Source organism: Corythoichthys intestinalis, chromosome 8 (genome assembly GCF_030265065.1).
Source record: "Corythoichthys intestinalis isolate RoL2023-P3 chromosome 8, ASM3026506v1, whole genome shotgun sequence".
Taxonomy (NCBI): Eukaryota; Metazoa; Chordata; class Actinopteri; order Syngnathiformes; family Syngnathidae; genus Corythoichthys; species Corythoichthys intestinalis.
The window spans coordinates 29,495,619-29,509,170 of NC_080402.1; the positions used below are offsets into that span (position 1 = coordinate 29,495,619).

The following is a 13,552-nucleotide window of genomic DNA, read 5'->3' on the forward strand; positions in this document are numbered from 1 at the left end:
AATAAAAAAATCTGGCCCCAAGGATTGATAGATACTGACCCATGGTAAATAGCTACCAAGTTTCAAGACGATCAGTTAACAAATCAAAGAGAAGTATAGGACTTAAAAGTTTCTACAAGACCAAGAATAACAACATGACTACAACAACTACTTGAATGACGAATTAGCATCCATACAGTGTCAAACTGGTCAATTAACCAATTGCTGTTGTGCACGCAATAGGACACCCTTTTACTACAAAGTCACGCTGTTATAATACGTGCAACATGTTGTTTAATAACCTTGTTGAAATAAGCAGGGATGAAAAAGACATTGCTTGGATGGGAGCCTAATTTGCACCAAAACCTGTATTGACCATTCAGCATTAATTCTGCCTTTACACACCCACACCATCCCAGATGTTGGCTTTTGAGATGGTCTTTTCCTCTTTGGTCATGAGGACACGACGTCCATAATTTTGCAAAACAATTTGAAATTTAGACCCCTCAGACCATTGTTCCCTCAAAGCAGCGCGCGTGCAAATCGCGGACTGCTTGCACATACTTGGGTATGAAAAAGTATCTGAACCTTTTGGAATTTTCACATTTCTGATCAAAATCACCATCAAATGTGATCTGATCTTTGTCAAAATCACACCGATGTAATAACAGTGTCTGTTTTAACTAAAACCAACCAAACATTTACAGGTTTTCATATTTTAATGAGCATATAAATAGCATGCAAACAATGACAAAAGGGGAAATAAATAAGTAAGTGAACCCTCTGCCAATTGAAACCAATTTTTACCAAACAATTTAAGTCAGGTGTGTGCCCAATAACTGATGAGTGTTTTAAAAATGCCCTGCCCACTATAAAACACACACCTGGTAAGAAATGTCTTGAATGGTGTTCATGGAGGACTCCATGGAGGAAGCCACTGCTGTCTAAAAAAAACATTGTTGCTTGTTTAATGTTAGCAAAAAGGCACTCCACAGAAGTTTTTGCAAAATATTTTGTGGACTGATAAAACAAAAGTTGAATTGTTTGGGAGTAACACACAACGTCATCTGTGGAGGAAAAATGGAACAGTTCACCAACATCAACTCCTCATCCCCACCGTGAAGCATGGTGGAGGGCACATTATGATTTGGGGCTGTTTTGCTGCCTCAGGGCCTGGACAACTTGCAATCATTAATGGAAGAATGAATTCAAAAGTTTAGCAGGATATTTTGAAGTAAAACTTGAGGCCATCTGTCAGACAGTTGAAGATAAAAAGAGAATGGCTGCTGCAACAAGACAATGATCCAAAACACAGAAGTAAATCAACTTCAGAATGGTTTCAGAAGAACAAAATACATGTTCTGGAATGGCCAAGTCAAAGTCCAGACTTGAACCCCATTGAGATGTTGTGGCATGACCTAAAGACAGCCATTCATGCCAGACATCCCAGGAATCTGACTAAACTACAGCAGTTTTGTCGAGATGAATGGGCCAAGATTAGTCCTGATCAATGTGCCAGACTGATCTGCAGCTGCAGGAAGCGTTTAGTTGAAGTTATTGCTACCAAAGGGGGTGCCACAAAATGTTAAAATGTGATAGTTCACTTACTTATTTTCCCCCTTTTGTCATTGTTTGCATACTATCTTCATTAAAATATGAAAACCTATAAATGTTTGGGTGGTTTTAGTTAAAGCAGACACTGTTTTTTTCATCTGGCTGATTGTGTGATGTGAAAGATCAGAGCACATTTTATGGTGATTTTATGCAGAAATGTGAGAAATTCAAAAAAGGTTCAGATACTTTTTCATACCACTGTACTCAGCGCACAAGAAAATCTATGCCGCGCACAAAATAATATTCAACAGAAACGTATTGCAGCGTAACTAGGACAACTGTTCGCAGTCCAAGATGCGCTGAGCAAAATGACCGGCATGCGCGGGAACATCAAAACAAATGACCACACATGCTGCCTCAACGTCATTCAAGGGCAGTGTTGTTAATAACGGCGTTACAATATAACGGCGTTACTAACGGCGTTATTTTTTTCAGTAGTGGGTAATCTAATTAATTACTTTTCTCATCTTGGCAACGCCGCTACCGTTACTGAGGACGGAAAGGCATTGGTTACTATGCGTTACTATACTGGTCGAAAAGTCTGAGGGAGACGGACTCACCGAGACGACAGAGCAGAGCAGGAGTGGGGAGAGGCAAGAAAGTTGTGACGCCGAGCAGACGCGATGCTAGGTAGCTCCAATAATACATGTTGTAGCCGATAGCCTACAAACTACGCCCGCATGTTATTGTAGATATGGTAGACATGGTAGATATCACATGTACTGTATATAGATATAACTAGATGCAAAATGACAGACATGGCACTAAATGCGTTAGTAGACAGCCGCCATCTTGAAGCAGTAGACTTTTTAGGACGGCTCTGTTGTAGAGAACCTTCCTAGCGAACCTCAGTAACTTTTTATATAAAATACTTCTAAATCGGCAAAATCTTGACTTGAATCTATCTTTAAATGATGAAACAGTTTTAAAACTTTCATATGTCGAAAGTAGAGAGAAGGGAACTAATGCAATAATGGGAGCAATTCTAACAACTTTTAACAGTTGATCCAGGGTAAAGAGTAAATTAGGGTAAAGAATTGGGCTCGGGCCAATTGTACCAAAAACCTTCACAAAAAACTTCACATAGTGTGGCCAATGTTTTTTTTTTTTTTTTTTTTTTTTTTTTTTGAGGAAAAATAAAAATTATCACCAATTACTTTGCCAAGTAACTAATTACTCTTACATTGAGGTAATTGAGTTACTAACGCAATTACTTTTTGGGAGAAGTAATTTGTAACTATAATTAATTACTTTTTTTCAGTAAGATTAACAACGCTGTTCAAGGGTGATCATATTTCGATTTCATTCCAAAAAGAGGACACAAGTAACAGACATAAATAATCCCTGTTTAGTCTTACATTCAAAGTTTATATTAAATGATAGCCGCACTGTCCGTGCATGACACACAAACATACGGACAGTTTGCCCCGACTCTCAGCCGTGTAAGCAATAACCCTAACCTTGGAGCAGAGAGAAAACCTAGCATTCTCAGGCTTAACCTCAACCCAAATCAATTTTTTACGACTGCTGTCAAGCCCGCTCTTTCCCCAAAACTGCATTCAAACCAGGCGCAAACGCTAATGCACAACTGCACCGCTACCGTAGCGCCCTGTCCCTCATGCTCATTGCTGACGAAATTGCTGCATGAATTCCGATTTGGGGGACTTGACTGTTCAGACCGCAGCCACATTCTGGGAAAATGTGACCCAGATCGGATTTTAACCACATACGAAAGTGACCTGGATCAGATTTGCAATGGTCCACTTTTATGCGACTTTTCCTGTTCAGACCATTAAGATAATGCCTCACTCAAGTCGTAAAAACACAAAAAAATGGGATTCGTGCATTAAGACCTGCGGTATGAACCTAGCCGTAGAGCAGGGGTCATGAATTTAAAAATCCTCTGGGTCCGAAATTTTTTAATTTCGGACCCAGAGGATTTTTAAAATTACAACAATCTCGGGTCCGGAAATATTTTTAATGCTTCTTTTTTTCCAAAAAATACAAACGTATCTTTACATGGCCATGCTGATAATTACAACATTCAAAAATGTAAATAAAATGTAAAAAATAAATTTATAGTAAGTAATAAATAATATTTAATAATAATTAATTAGTAATAAATAATAAAGCGATCATATTGAGCCCTTAATTCCGCTATTTTTTGAGAACGGATGGCTGAGTTCATAGGGAAACTTTGCGAAAAAGCTGCGTGCTTCGTCTCATAGTGCCTTTTCAAATTGCTGCTTTTTAAAAGCGCTACCGTTGTTCGGCCATTCCTTACTACGCGGCGAAACATCTACACAACGCTCAGCGCGCTTGCGCAAGCATCCGAACGCATGCGCACATCGGTCAGAAGCGGCGAGTACTCACTATTTTTGTTACTATTTAGTTTTGTAGAACCTTTTCATTGCCTCAAAAATACTTTTTGCATGTATGACCCTCTCATACTTTTAACCATTGTGGTTTTTTGTGTTAGCTTTGAAGCAGTTGACCACATTAGTCACGTAGCGTATTTAAACCATCCATATTTGGTATACGTAACTGCATTTAAGTATCTTCTTAAGGCATTTTTAGTACGTTCTGCCTGTATACATCCAAACAAAACAAGTTTAGCGACCACGGCAGTACTTTGGGTGTCAAATTCGACTAATGTAAGACGTTTCGCCAATGTAGCAGATTTTGGCAGAACACCGTCTCTGAACAGATGAGGCATAGCGGTCTTGTGCTGCCGCCAGGTAAAATGAACAAAAATGTGTTGGTCTACTCCTCCTTAAACACTGTTTTCTGCATCAATCTTGTGTAGTTTTGAGCACGCCATTTGCCGTACCTTTTCGCCTCTTCCTCCAACTTCATTTGGCTCAGTTTTTGGCTGTCACTCCGCGGAGTCTGGAAAGCGAGTGTGAGACATGCTATTCTAAAAATAACTTTCAAATGCTTCACTCCCATTGGCTGCCTCACGCGCGTCACCCCTAAGGTTTTTGTTTGTTGCCCACTTCCACTCTGCAAACCCGCAGAAAAAAATGATTTTTGTTGTTGCAACGTCTATTAGTCCGGACAGCTTGAGATCCGGTCCAGACTGCTTGGGGGTCCGGAACCGGACCGAGGTCCGTGGTTCCGTGACCAATGCCGTAGAGAGTGAGGGTGAACAAAAGCAAGGTTGGTGAGTAAGAAAAGAACGACAGCTGCAACAATATATTCATTCAGTATGTATCAGATCTGTTGGAAAATCAGAATTTTCAATCAACACAACATTACAATAAACCTGGCAACACCCTGAGACGAAGGCCAGTCCTCGTCAAAGCTCGGACACCGCATACACAGAAAAGCAATCTGGTGTCCTCAGCAAAGTGCTGCAAGGAATGCACTGATACATTTATTGGCGAAACTAAGCAACCACTGAGCAAGCACATGGCATAACACAGACGGGCTAACACATCAGGACCAAAGTCAGCTGCACCTCAAAGTGAAGGACCACTCTTTTGAGGATGAAAATGTACATATCCTCTACGGAGAAGACAGATGGTTTGAAAGTGACGTGAGGTGTAAAGACCAGTTTCAAACAGTGAACAAGGTTTAATATACCACCCATTCACCACATACAGTGCCATCTTATCGCCTATTCCAAAGAAACTAATTGATTTTTTTCCTCCAACAAATAACAAAAACTACACATCTTCATTTGGCAGTCAAGGCAGCTCCACTACCACTTTACAACTGAATGGAATACTAATGAGGGAGTTTCCACCAAACGACTCTCGTTGACGGACAGTGGCCTCTTAATGAATGTCGTTATGCATTCCAAAAGAATGATACCATTTGTAGTTGGAGGTGTGTCTCCAATTTGAAGCATAAATTGTTAGTTACCACAGCAACTGATCGGAGGCAAAATATCTAAGACAACCAGAACAATCCAGTCGCATTTGATTCATTGAACTGGGAATAAAATGACCAGGATGAATGAGAACACTCACAGGCAAGTCTGACCGATACCAATGATTGCGACGATTGAAATAATGTTTCTATCCATCCATTTCCTATTCCCCTTATTCTCCTGATGTTCGTGGATATGCTGGAGTTTATCCCATAGCAGCATTACCAATTGTGTTGTCTAACACCACAAGACCTTTTTGTGCAAGACTGCATATCTGTGATCAATACAGATTATTTAACTGTAACCAGTGCATTTTTTATTTTATTTTATTTTTTTGGCAAGGTACACACGCCCAGGCTCATCCAAAATTGCTGTGTTGCGCTCTTTGAAGTGGAGGTGAGCGGAATGGCTGTCAAGAGGTCATCTATCAGCACTAATGAAACTGGCAGAGCTTGACACTGTCTCACTGGGAAGCACCACTGGCGCCACAAGCTTACTCAAGGAAAAATGGATTCATTTCATTATGTGGTGAGGATCCATACTCAGTCACGCACACACAGAGACAATTCTGAGACAGCCTTACAAATAAAGGGAGGTTGAAACCTGCAGGTAATATACAGTAGATGGTATATATTAGTGATGGATAATTTACTTATATGCAGGCTTATGGAAGATGCCCGAGATTTGAAGAGATATTCGCACAACACTTTCAGTTGCACAGTACTAGGCACAATAGGTTAGAGGGAACTTTTTTTGAATTCACTAGAGGGACCATTAGCAAGCTGGTTCCCAATGTTCCCTTCCTTAAAACAAAGATGCAATTTTGGCGGCGAGACAGGACGCACTCCCAATTGCTCTGCCTTTCCCCGGTTTCCCTCCTGTTTCTCTCTCCTTGTCCACTTGTCTCCCCATCGGTTTCACTTAATAAGCTTCAAAGGTTTCTGGGCAACTTGGAAAAAAAAACAAAAAAAAGTTACCATGGCATTTTTTTGGCACTGAGCCTTGCTCAGGATATGGGGTTGCCATGACATCACTGGGCATTCAATAAAGCATACCGTGTGCGTGTGTGTGTTGGACATTGTGGGCCAACCTTAGCTACATATTCAGACACTGTTAGCGTACCGACCCACAGCAACAAATCGGTAAGTTTTACAACAAAATTAATAATTATATATACTAAAGTCCTTCTCAAAAAAATTAGCATATTGTGATAAAGGTATTTTCTGTAATGTACTGATAAACATTAGACTTTCATATATTTTAGATTCATTACACACAACTGAAGTAGTTCAAGCCTTTTATTGTTTTAATATCGATGATTTTGGCAAAAAAGTCAAGAAAAAACAAAAATTCCTATCTCAAAAAATTTGCATATTTCATCCGACCAATACAAAAAAGTGTTTTTTAAAACAAAAAAGTCAACTTTCAATTAATTATATCAGCTATGCACTCAATAATCCTCAAGAATCCTTTTGCAGAAATGACTGCTTCAATGCGGCGTGGCATGGAGGCAATCAGCCTGTGACACTGCTGAGGTGTTATGGAGCCCCAGGATGCTTCGATAGCGGCCTTAAGCCTGAGTTATACTTCCGCGTCAGACCTACGCCGTCAAGGAAGAATCGAGTTACGACCCTACGCCGTAGCCTGACGCGCACCTCTCGATTTTTGTAACCTTCGCGTCGCGTAGACGCGTATGACGTAGCGAAAACGGACTGTGATTGGTCCGCTCAGACTGTTGTTTCCGGTTTACCGCGAAAAAACCGCCATTGTACAATAGAATCAAACATTGTTTTCTACACGCAAAAATGGACCAAGCCGACGGGAGTATCATCGAAGAGCAAGTCTCGTCAAGAAATTATTATTGTGATTGCCAAATGGCAAGGTCGGCGATCGAAAAAATAAATAAATGGAAGAACCACCGAGACGTGGGTGGTCGGAATCGAGTGGCCACACGAAGCGGTGACCCAGTCGGCCAAAAACTGCCAACTTTTTATCACTTTATGTCGTATCTTTGGTTGGTGCACTTCATCATTTACTGTGTACATATGTTTCAAGTATATGAAGAATAAAGCACAGATTTGGTGTCAAAAGAGTTGTTTTGATCTTTAATTTTCAATAACAGACAGTTCACACACACAATACATCATCACTGATTGAGAGTGCCTCGGTGCTTTTTATGATAACCTTAAAATCAAGCCTCCCAACGCAGTTTGGGAAGTTCCCTAGACGCCAGAAATCTGCTATGGCTTCCCACTGGCTGGTTGTAGGACACGGCAAACAAATCAGGCTGGAGGGCTTTGCAGACCTTGAACGCAGTGCTCGACGCCAGTTTGAAGCTAGCCGCCACAGCTAGCTCTCTCCACCCGAGTCTAAAACTCTCTGTGCGGCATCAAAAGTCGGCCAGACCGCCTCGAAACCGTCTTCTGCGTCGCCTGCCCGTCAACATTTGTATGTTCCATATTTATTCAGTGTTGATGAGCAGAATATTTACTTTCAAGAGTTCCATCTTGCATTGTTTATTTTTTCTCCGACTAGCGGAAGTAAACAAGCATGCCCCAAAACCGTACAAACATAACGCCACATCCCTCTAGTGGCTTGGCGGTGAATTACAGAGCAACGCGTTCCCTCACCGCAGAACTATCGAATGTCGAATGACGCCGTAGTCGCTACGCCGTCACCGCAACGCGGGAGTATAACTCAGGCTTTAAGCTCATCCACAGTGTTGGGTTTGGTGTCTCTCGACTTCCTCTTCACAATATCCTACAGATTCTCTATGGGGTTCAGGTCAGGATAGTTGGCAGGCCAATTGAGCACAGTAGTGCCATGGTCAATAAACCATTTACCAGTGGTTTTGGCACTGTGAGCAGGTGCCAGGTCGTGCTGAAAAATGAAATCTTCATCTCCATAAAGCTTTTCAGCAGATGGAAGCATGAAGTGCTCTAAAATCTCCTGACAGCTAGCTGCGTTGACCCTGCCCTTGATAAAACACAGTAGACCAACACCAGCAGCTGACATGGCACCCCAGACCATCACTGACTGTGGGTACTTGACACTGGACATCAGGCATTTTGGCATTTCCTTCTCCCCAGTCTTCCTTCAAACTCTGGCACCTTGATTTCTGAATGACATGCAAAATTTGCTTTCATTTGAAAAAAGTACTTTGGACCACTGAGCAACAGTCCAGTGCTGCTTCTCTGTAGCCCAGGTCCTGTGCTTCTGCCATGTTTCACACATGCCTGTGCAAGTTGGCTCTGGATATTTCGACTCTAGACTCAGTCCACTGTTTCTGCAGGTCCCCCAAGGTCTGGAATCGGCCCTTCTCCACAATCTTTCTCAGGGTGCAGTCACCTCTTCTGTTTGTGCAGCGTTTCCTGCCACACTTTTTCCTTCCCACTGAGGTGCCTTGATACAGCACTCTGGGAACAGCCTATTCGCTCAGAAATTTCTTTCTGTGTCTTAGCCTCTTGCTTGAGGGTGTCAATGATGGCCTTCTGGACAGCAGTCAGGTCGGCAGTCTTGCCCATGATTGCGGTTTTGAGTAATGAACCAGGCTGGGAGTTTTTAAAAGCCTCAGGAATATTTTGCAGGGGTTTTGAGTTAATTCGTTGATTCAGATGATTAGGTTAGTAGCTTCTTTAGAGCACCTTTTCATTATATGCTAATTTTTTGAGATAAGGATTTTTGATTTTTCTTGACTTTTTTTTTTGCCAAAATCATCAATATTATAACAATAAAAGGCTTGAACTACTTCCAGTGTGTGTCATGAATCTAAAATATATGAAAGTGTAATGTTTATCAGTACATTACAGAAAATAATGAAATTTATCACAATATGCTAATTTTTTTAGAAGGACTAGTAATAAGATTCGATGTTAAGTTTCTGATAGATGCATCACAGTTAATCGACTAATCGACAAAAAAGCAATCGTTCTAAGCTGTCATCAAAATAACAATAACTATATTTAAACGATCAATTATTTAGAGGCATTATTTCAGTAAAAAATTGGTCAAATTCTCTCATTTCTGTCCTAACACCAAATTTAACTGATTTTACTCCTATAGTCCTTCAGGAGAGCGATAGTTATCTTTGGTGTTTAATAAAAATACGATGATTGCAAACATGATCCAAATTTTTACCCATTTTCTGACACATTTCAGGCCAAATCTGTAACTGAATCATCATAAATGTTTTTATATTATTTAAAAATCTGTTTAAACAAATAAATAATAATTACTTGCAGTCATAATATGACTTGAAAATGTAGTTGAAACTGAAGCAGGCTTGAATACCTTAATTTCCGGACTATAAGCCGTTACACCCCCCCCCCATTTCGAATCCTGCGACTTATTAGCCTGGAGCTCCAGACTCACCGCTGTTCCACCTTTAGAGTCTGGGACCCAGCTCCTTATTGGCCTGAACGAAATCGTCCGTGCAATCAGACTCGTTTATTTGCGTGACGTGTTTTTAACGAGCAATGTCATTCTTGCGCGTCGGAGCTCATCTCCACAACAACACAGATGGCAAACGAGAGAGCCGAGAATATGTTCCCATCTGCGGTATTTTCAGTTTTAAATCACCAAAAACACATTGAGTCGCTAAAACCAACAGTCTGTCTCGCGCTAGCCATGTTGAATACACTTCTCCGCTCTCCTAGTATGTTTACGTCTTCGTGCTAGAGTTTCTTGTCGCTTTACCAACGTCACATCCGCCAGTCGCTGATTGGTCCACTCCGCTGTGTGTTTGCTGTGGCTTGCTCCGCCCTGGGAATTTGATCCGCGGAACAGCGGTGAGTCTGGAGTTCCAGGCTAGCGGTTTATAGTCCCATGTGGCTTATTTGTTGATTTATCAGGGTTAATAGGTAACACTTTATTTGACAGTGGCGTCATAAGACTGTCATAAGACCGTCAGAATTATAACATGACACCGTCATGGGCATTAATGAACGCTGATGACAGATGTCATGAAGTGTCATTCAGTAAATTTTGTCACTAACTCCATTTATGGCCAGCTTGGATCTTTTATATCCATTCAAAAGTGAGGTACTTTGCCTGATGACTCTAGATGACATCTGTCATAAGCATTGATTAATGCTCATGACAGTGTCATGTCATAATTATGATAGTCTTGTCTGACAGTCTTATGACGCCGCTGTCAAATAAAGTGTTACTGGCTGATATCTTCTGGTGTAAATATCCCATAATACAGTGAGGACATCTGCGTTTTATAAGCCGGTGCGTCTTATTTCTGAACAAAGGCCGTTTTCGCGTCAAATTTGGTGGGTGGCGGCATATAGTCAGATGCACCTTATAGTCCGAAAATTACGGTTATTAGTACCCATGAAGCAGTGTTAATAATGGCGTTAGAATATCACGGTGTAACTAACGGTGTTAGTTTTTTCAGTAGTGAGTAATCTAGTTAATTAGTTTTCCCATATTTGCAATGCCGTTACTGTTGCTGAGGACGTGAAGCGGTGCATTAGCGGCGTTACTACAATTTGGTTGAATTAACCGCTTGTTGTCTGATTTTGCCAATACTGCCTGGGAGGTAGCAGAGCGGGGCGGAGGAGGACGAAAATTGGTGGTGACGCCATTGCAAACAGGATGCTAGGTGGCTCGGAGCGATAGCATAGCATTCGCGTTCCTGTTAGCATTAGCATTTAGCATGGCGAGCGTCATCTCAGTTCATGGCGTCCAGGTGGGTACAATTAATTGAAAATGATGTACTGTTTTCCAGTTGAGTATGCATTATCATCACCAAGTTGGCATTGTCCTTGTAGATGCTGCAATATACCAAATATAGTCACTTGCTCTAAACTTTTCTTGAATGATGTATCCATGAACCTTGTGTGATGTTTTATAATCACAACAACTACAGCAAAGACAGGAGAAGCAGGGGATTCAGAGCCTCACCTGCATATTGAAAAAAATATACTGAATATGGCGGAAAATACTCAGGTGACTTGAAGTTCTGCTCTGAGACCCCCAATTTGGCCAAATTTTAAATTTGTCCTATATGAGTGTTAGATACATCAACGGAAAGCTTAAAATCTCAATTTTCTGGGGGAAGAAGAATTTTGAATAGGGCATTTAAAAAAACATTTTTAAAAAGCAAAACCCTAACTGAAGACGCCATGATTTTAACGAGATATTATCGCATACTTACCTCTTTTCGATCAAAAAACTCCATGTAGCATGTATCACCGAGTGACAAGACACAGCTGTGAATGGCCACAGCCGGATTTTTGGGGGATTTTATGAGTGAAACATGGTATTATAACAAGGGTCGCGATGCAGAAATCGCAGACATCAAGGAGTGGTCGAGAGTTTTTTTTTCATATATTTAGTCTTTAAAAGTTTTTTCAATTTTTATTTCTTTTGATCGATTATCATCTAAAATATTGGGGAAAATGTGACCGTAACAAAAAAAAACAAAAAAAAACAAAAAAAAACAAAAAAAAAAAAAAAAAAAAAACAATTAACGGGTAGTTCTGAGGTACAAATCCGTGGCTTATTTAGAGACACATTTTTTTTCATTGTGATGTCATTTTTTTTTAAAAGTTTGAGAAATGTGTGAGTGAAAACTTTTATAAAGTCGTTTTTTTTTTGGTTCAAAAAACTAAATATTAGACATAAATTAATGATTCCAAGCCAAAAATGCACGACATTTCGAATATTAAAAATATAATTACTTACCTTCTTTTTATGGCTGGGTTGAAACAAAAGCGGTTGCGCGGTGTCTGTAAACGGGGGTCTCCAGGGTAAAACGGACACATTAAAATTAGTTCAGGGGCTTAATGCTCCATTAATCTGCTTTGGCAGCATATCGACATATTGTTCTATCAAACACAACAGTTCTTTTGGCTTAAAATACAGCAGTTTATTTTAAAGAGGGGTGCAAGAGCAGATACTGCTTTTTCAGCTTTGTCTGTGTATTCTGCCATATATCTATATACAGTATTAGGGGTGTGACGATACACACAAGTGCAGGTTCAGCACAAAAGGAAAAACAAAAAGGCTTTCTTTCCTCACAGTATTTGAAAGTTTTTGCACATTACACCTCTTATATGGGTGAAATTTTAAAAAAAAATGTAAAAAGTGTTACCTTTTTGGGGGGGGGGATGAAAAATTCAATTCAGTCAGTTAATCTAAACATATTTGATGTGAAAATTTTATAGAATGTTGATGTGAAAGATGTTATACAATATAACATGTAGAGCATGAAAAGTAACCTCAGTTACTTTGCTGAGTAACCAGTTACTTTACAATGAGGTAACTGAGTTACTAACTTAATGACTTTTTGGGAGAAGTAATTTGTAACTTTAACTAATTACTTTTTTAAAGCAAGATTAACAACACTGCCAAGAAGTAACGTTGTTTGAAAAAGGTTGGTGAGTCCAACATAACTTCCTCACGTCACGTGTAATACGTCTGTTTTTTTTTTTTTTTTAACCATTGAACACCAAATAAAAAACAATAACCCATTAACTAAAAGTAAATGGGAAAACATATTTTGTAATAAAATTTAACGGTTAATATTTTTTATCTGTTAACTATCAACGGAATAATAATTTTAAATACAGTACATACTGTATTTGCAGTATATATCCCAATTTTCCCGATTGGAGTCACAGTATGTGCCTGTAGAGTAAAAGCATAATGATTCAAGCAATTAAAAAGGATTATAGTTTACTCTCAAAATAAACAGAATGGCGTGCTGTCTGTGCAATAACAATGCATTGTTTGAATTGAACGTACCTCAAATCCAAAGTGCTATAGCTTTAAATTTGGACCCACATTTTAACTTAATGTTTTCTTGTTGGCATCTTTCTGTAAGTGCGTGCGTGTGTCTAATTTCTTCCAAAGAACAATTACTCAGAGTACAAAAGAGAGGTGGAATTATTAAGCAGCAATCACTGTGCTATAATAAGATTTTTATGTAACTCTAAAGAACAATGCACCCTGCATTTTTCCTTCTTTTTTTAAATTATAAATGTTCTTTGCATATTTATTTCTTAGCGGTAGAGTACTATACTAATTTAATTTATTGCACATTTATTTTTTGTAAATATAATTTGTTTGCGTTCA

The 13,552-nt window shown here is 39.7% G+C and overlaps 1 long non-coding RNA gene across 1 annotated transcript in view; it reads left to right on the forward strand.

Annotated features, from left to right (window-relative positions):
- LOC130920007 (uncharacterized) overlaps positions 1-13,552 on the forward strand; it is a 96,169-nt gene that overhangs the window by 48,122 nt on the left and 34,495 nt on the right. Inside the window, exon 2 of the long non-coding RNA XR_009064068.1 lies at positions 5,810-5,995. This is a non-coding gene — a long non-coding RNA (uncharacterized LOC130920007). The remainder of the gene's footprint in view (positions 1-5,809; positions 5,996-13,552) is intronic.